The sequence below is a fragment of the Triticum dicoccoides genome, chromosome 3B (assembly GCF_002162155.2).
Source record: "Triticum dicoccoides isolate Atlit2015 ecotype Zavitan chromosome 3B, WEW_v2.0, whole genome shotgun sequence".
NCBI classification, from domain to species: Eukaryota; Viridiplantae; Streptophyta; class Magnoliopsida; order Poales; family Poaceae; genus Triticum; species Triticum dicoccoides.
Genome location: NC_041385.1, coordinates 789,106,642 through 789,113,359, shown reverse-complemented (window position 1 = coordinate 789,113,359; position 6,718 = coordinate 789,106,642). Strand labels below are relative to the sequence as shown.

Here is a 6,718-nt window from a genome sequence, read left to right as displayed (position 1 = left end):
CTCGCTTCTTCTGGCGACAATCAGGCTCTGGGTGACCTGGCCGGGAGCAGTAACCACAGACGGTGTCACGGCGCGACGTGCCCTTCTCAGCATAAGAAGGACGGCTCACCCCCCTGGAGGAGTGGGCAGGAGTGGCGGAGCAGTGGAGCGAGCAGACGAGGCAGGCGCCCGAGCGGCCAGTACTGACGAAACTAGAAGCAACCCAGCAGAGTGAAGGCGGGTCTCCTCAGCACGAAGCTCAGCAAGTATCTCTGAGATAGGAACACGACCACGAGCAAGCAAGTGAGCACGGCAAGGCTCAAACTCACATCGGAGGCGAGATAAGAACTCATGGACCCGCTAAAACTTCAGATCAGACCGAGTAGTCTGAAAGCAACGACAGGTTCCACAAACAACGGTCCGAAGAGAGTCAAGCTGGCGCCAGATGGCAGAGCACTGTGAATAGAACTCATCAACAGAAGAATCACCTTGCTGGAGTGCCTGCTCCTGACGCACCACAGATAGGTAGAGAGCATCACCGAAGGGCTGATAGCGCTGATAGAGATAAGACCACATCGCGGCAACTGTGCCAAGTCCCATGAACTCGGAAGCAAATTGAGGGAGGACACTCGCAGTGAGAACAGCAGCAGCTCGAGCATCATCATTGCACCACTGAGTGTAAGCAGACAGATTATCCCGGTACACAGAGAGAGCATCGTAATAAGCGGATACCTGCTGATCATAAGCATCAACCGCAGCATCATCCAGAGCCTTGGCAGCATCCCGGTCAGCCTGAGAAGCATCAGCAGCAAGGACCGGCGGCACAGGTGGGATTGGGGCCACGGGTGCAACGGGGCATGGCGGACGGGAGACCTCGTCAGAAAGAACACCCCACAGAAGAAGACCACGCATATGGATGCGCATGAAGCCTACAAACTCGGCATAGTTGGTGCCATCAAAGATCACCGAGCATCGAGGAACAGCCACATAGCCTGAAGATGACATACTGAGATATCCCCCATTTTATCTCACCTCCTCTTTTTTTGGTCAACGTAGAGACCCGAACTGGATCGGGATCGAGCAGAAACACACGCTCGGGGGTGAGCAGGAATCGCTCGGGGAGGAGGAAGGAGCGGGCTGGAGAGTCAATAGCCAGCTGGACTGGACTCAAGAGGAGAAGTAGAGCGCGGCCCAGCACGAGAGAAGGGAGCAGCGCCCAGCGCCCGAACGGGATCGGGCAGAGGAGGCGCCCGAGGCCGGCCACTGCTCGCGCAAGCAGGGGAAGGAGCGGCGCAGCAGCCCGGGTAGGAGAGGAGGAGCAAAGCGCAAGGATCCGGACAGGACGGATGCAGCGGCAGCAGCCCGAACAGCAGCAGGCGGCGGCCGGAAGCAATCCGATGCGGCCAGAATCGAGCCGGGGCGGCCGGAATCGAGCCGGAAGTGGCCGGAATTAGCGGGGGCGGCCGGAATCGAGCCGGAAGTGGCCGGAATTGAGGTAGGCTAGGAGGGGGGAGCACGGAGTTGCAGCGTGCAGGAGAGCGAGGGGAACCTAGCATCTGATACCATGTTGGATAATGAGCAACTAGTATTTCCTGAGGGCCAAAGGCCATTACATATACATGTGTGTCAAAGTGCAGAAAACCCCTTATACAATGGGGATAATACCGAAAAGAGGCTATACGCATCTAACACTACATACCAGGTACTGCTGGATTCGAGATGCCTTAGTGCATTGGGTGAAATTATCTAGGACCTGAGTTGGGGGACAGTTAAGGGTTGACTACTCGTATCAAGTTCCCTTGATTAACAAGCTGACCCATATTCTAAAAGGGGCCTTGATTTTGCAAAGGTTATAAAGGGTACAGCAACAAGGCTCGATACGCAACAAGGCTCGAGTCATTTTTGCCCCAGTTGTATATCCACCCGCAAAACACAACTTGGGTCTGGCCCATGTTTCTGTTCTTATTGCAAGTCCACACCCCCACGAGCAATTGGGGCCTGCCCGACCCTTATTTTGTCCCAATTGAATCTTCATCCCCGACATGCAACTGAGGCCAGCCAATTTTTTTCCTAGTTGCAACTTCACCCTCGATACCCAAATGGTGCCCGGCCAATTTTGTCCCAGTTACAACTCCACTCTCGATACGCAGCTAGCAGGCGACCCATTTTAGTTCCAGATGCAGTTAAGATACTCAACTTGTGCCCGACCCATTTTTGTCCTAGTTGCAATTCCATGCTCGACACGCAACTGGGTCTAGCCCATTTTTTTCCAAGATGCAAGTCCACCCTCGATACGCAACTAGAGTCTGGTCCATGTTTTTTCTCCTGGTAGCAAGTCCCAACCCCGACATGCAACTGAGGCCCACCCAACCCCTTCTTTGTCCTAGTTGCAACTCCATCCCTGATTGCAATTTCTCCCCCACTGCAAGTCAACCTTTGATATGCAACTAACCCCGACCCATTTTTTATCCCATTTGCAAGTCTACTCTTGGCACGCAAGTGGGGAACCCTACCTTTTTTGTCCCAGTTTCAACTCCACCCCGACACGTAACTAGGGTGGCACATTTTTTGTCCTAGTTGAAAGTTCATCCTCGATACGCAAGTGGGTCTGAATCTCATTTTGTCCTAGTTGCCAGTCCGCCCACAAGGTGCAACTTGGGGAGCTCATTTTTTCCAAGCTGCAGCTCCACCCCGGCATGCAACTGGAGGGTCGTCTTTTTTTCCTAGTTGCAAGTCCACCTTGAATACGAAACTGGGTCTGGCCCATTTTTGTCCCAGTTGCAAGTTCAACCTCGATACGCAACTAGGTTCCAGCCAATTTTGTCCAAATTACAATGCCACCCTCGATACGCAATTGGCGCCCGACCTGTTGTTTGTCTCAGTTGCAAGTCCACACCCGACAAACAACCGAGCCCGACTCATTCTTGTACTAGTTGTAAGTCCATCCTCGACACACAACTGGGTCCGACTCATTTTTGTCTCAATTGCAAGTCTACTCTCAACATGCAACTGCATATCCGCAATGAGGTTGCAATTAGGGCGGGAGGAGGGTCGTCGGCCGGTTGCATCTCCACATTTAATATTCATGTTTTTTCTAATCGTGAAATTTTGAATTTCATTAATGCCCTTTTCTTATCTCCACAAATTTTGAATATCATGAATACAATTTTTCTAATTTTGCGAATATTTTTTAATTTATGATCAATTGTTCAGTATGTGTTTTAAAAGAGTTTAGTGTATCTTATAAAAGAATTCACTGTATATTAGAAAATTTTCATCTTATATTAGAAAAAGTTAGTGTGTATTAAAAAAAGGTTCAATGTGTATAACTAAAAAGTATTCGCCATATATTAAAATGTTCACTGTATATTAAAAAGTTCAATGTAAATTACAACTAAATTAGTGTCTATGCAGAAAGTGAACATCATTTAATAAAGAATTGTTCACCATATTTACAATATTTTTTGTATTTGTTAACATTTTTCTAATTTGAAAAAAATATTAAATTCGTGAGCCTGTTTTTGAATAAGGTTTTGATAAAAATTTATCTTTATTAAAAATTAATGTATTAATATAGAAGTGAAAATGCAGCAAAAAGGCAAAGACAATCATTGGCACTCTAAATCTAGGGATCAGAGACATATTGGCAAAAAAAATAGCAATATGAAAAAGCAAACTAATCGATGGGGACTACTCGAAGCTAGCAATTAACATTTTTTAAGGAAAAACTAGCCATCTATCTACTAGTAAAAATGTGGCTAGAAAATGTACTAGTCTACTAGTTAAAAAGAACGGAAAGGTTCCTATTTTATCTCTCTTTCGTCCAACCTTCCTGCTATATGTTTCACTCTTTTCTTCTCCTCTTTGATTTTTCCTTCCATCTTTGATTTTACACCCATCTATTCTCCCTAAAATAGAATCATTTGTCTCATGTTTTATTAACTTACCAATATAAAATGGTAGGTAAATCATGGCGGTTGCATACAAAAACTTACTAAGATTTTGGTGCATCAATATAATAATAGACGTGACATCACGAACTAATCTACTAGAATATTTATATTCCTGTTTCAACGCACACGCAATTGTCTAGTTAAAATAAAAGAGCAGTTGGACATATAGGCCAGCCCACCAAGGCAGACGTGCAGGTTTGTTTGTCTTGGGCTTTGATTAACAAATCAAAATTGAACAAAATAAGAAATGAGGTGGCGCTGACATCACATTTAGATGTGACATAACAGCTCGATGAGCCCTAGACAGACCCTTTGGGAAAAATGAAGGCTTAAGAAGAGATAGAGTTACCATGTTACTTTTAACTAAAAACTGGACGAAAATCATCACAGCAGCCGACACCATCATATAGCAACACTGACAGACTTGGCCACCCATCCAACGACACGCACGCCGCTGAGAATAAAAGCAGTTGCTATCAGTGTCATCTGACTCCTAAGTCACCCGACTTAAAATTCCGCAAATCTGAACCGGTAGCACCAGCATCTGAATAATTGCCATGCCAACCTTCTAAGGAAGATATTGCCAGAATCATACTTCCATGGAGATGGTAGCAAATGACTGGAAAAAATAGATCAAGAAAGTTCAGTGCCATTTGCCATGAGATGAAGTAAATAATTGAATGAATCTGACTTCTGATGTATAAAGGGGGTCTGACACTAACGCTAAGCTGAGATAATAAAATTATAGAAAGGAACAAATTTTCTTAAGAATGTCAACTGAACTTAGAAGATACATTGCGCTCCCCGGCAGATTCCCTGGGCGACATGGCGTACAGGGCCAAGAGGGGAAACAATCAGTATCACAGTCAACTATCTGACAAATATGTACCCGGAACAAGACCGCATGATCATCACAGATGATTTTTTTTTCAAAAAGGTTTATTGTTCTTGTTGTTGTCTCACTTGAATTGTACTTTGAGTTTCTTGCCACCTAGCTGGAAACCATTCATCATGGTGATGGTTGACTGCGCAGAGAAAGGGTTGTCACAGCTTACAAAATGTGCACCAAACGTTATAATAAACAGATTAAGAGAGATCATGTCAATGATGCATGACGAGTGTATGTGAGTGGAAGATTTTATTACCGAACCATTTGCTGGAACCTGTTGCCTTATCAACAAACACCTTGGCACTTATTACTCTATCAAACCTCTGGAAGGCTTCGGAGAGTTCTTGTTTCCCAAATTCTTGTGGGATATGGTAGATAAATAGATTGGCTCCAGGAGGTCCTGAAACATGTACATAGGTTTTACTACAATGCAACAGGCCTGATAATTAAAAAACACATCAAAAGGGTTTTGCATAATACCATATTGATTACTGCAATTCATAGAATTAATCAGTACACCAACTATCAGAGTTGCCAATCAGTGTTAAATATTGGCGCTGGATTCTAGTGTACAACTTTGGATAGCCTTGTATGCATGTTGCTACCAAATGTAAAGTTTTTCATTTTTGTAAAATATTACACGATAGTGTTCATCACCAATGCACAAGGCTTTTGCAGGAAATTCATGCTAACTAATGGGCAACTACTATCAGAAGAGTATGGTATTTCCCCTTGCACAATAAGTAAATAAAAGACTAGAATGTGGCTAACCTTCTGTTTGTGTTTGGCCACCGCCATTGCTATGGGGACTCTATGCGATAGAATTGACATTTGCACTTGGAACTTTAACGAGGTTGTGAGGATTCCCAAAAGGACAGTTGTTCATCGGACCACCAGGGTAGGATCCAGGGTACTACATACCAGGTACTGCTAGATTCGGGATGCCTGAGTGCATTGGGTGAAATTATCTAGGACCTGAGTTGGGGGACAGTTAAGGGTTGACTACTCGTATCGAGTTCCCTTGATTAACAAGCTGACCCATATTCTGAAAGGGGCCTTGATTTTGCAAAGGTTATAAAGGGTACTGCATAAGTCCATATAGCCCTGGAGGCTGCGCACAAATAAATCACAGTTTTATTGCATATCAGATCAATGCATGTTAAAAAATGTTGATTACTCAAGACACCTATTTCAACATCTCTTGAAAAGCTCCACATATAATACCTGGGTATTTAAAGTACCAGTAGCTTTTCAGGAGTAAATCTGACAAATGCTGACAGTTCAAATGAATATTCTTTTTCCAATGCATAAGAAAACACCACCTTCATGTTTGCAGCTACGAAATAATCAGGGCCACAACAGATACATAAGTTTTGAGCAAATTATTTTTGGGGTGCAAATAATACAATTCAGAAAATGGCATATTCTAGACAATAAATTTACAAAGAACAATATACTAAAAACAAAATAGGACCAGAACACTTAAGGTATTATATGAAGTTTCCTGTGATATGATAGTGTGTAGTGCAAACTAGGTTTAGAGAACACAAGTCACCTCATAACTAAATCCATTGTACTAAGGCATATATCCCATCTATAAAGCTCCAAATACAGAAAATTCTGGCATTGGATGTCCATTAGGCATATTAGGTGATTGCGATTGAGCTTTATGTGCTTTTTGGGCCTTCCTAATGCCGGCTACCGACAACTCTTGCTATCCAATCCTGACCCAATGTACTCCATACTGAGGGGTATGGCGCATACCCATACCCATGACCAACCATGGTAATACAGAGGTATAGGATTTCCTGTAATGATGTGAAACTGTATATTTCAGAGAAATAGCTCAGTTCGAGAGGAAGGCCTTTCCTTTTCTGTAACAGCCCATTTGACAACC

The 6,718-nt window shown here is 44.1% G+C and overlaps 1 pseudogene; it reads right to left on the bottom strand.

Annotated features, from left to right (window-relative positions):
- Positions 1 to 4,891: 4,891 nt before the first annotated feature.
- On the bottom strand, positions 4,892 to 6,466 carry LOC119280046 (annotated as a pseudogene).
- Between the last annotated feature and the right edge of the window lie 252 nt (positions 6,467 to 6,718).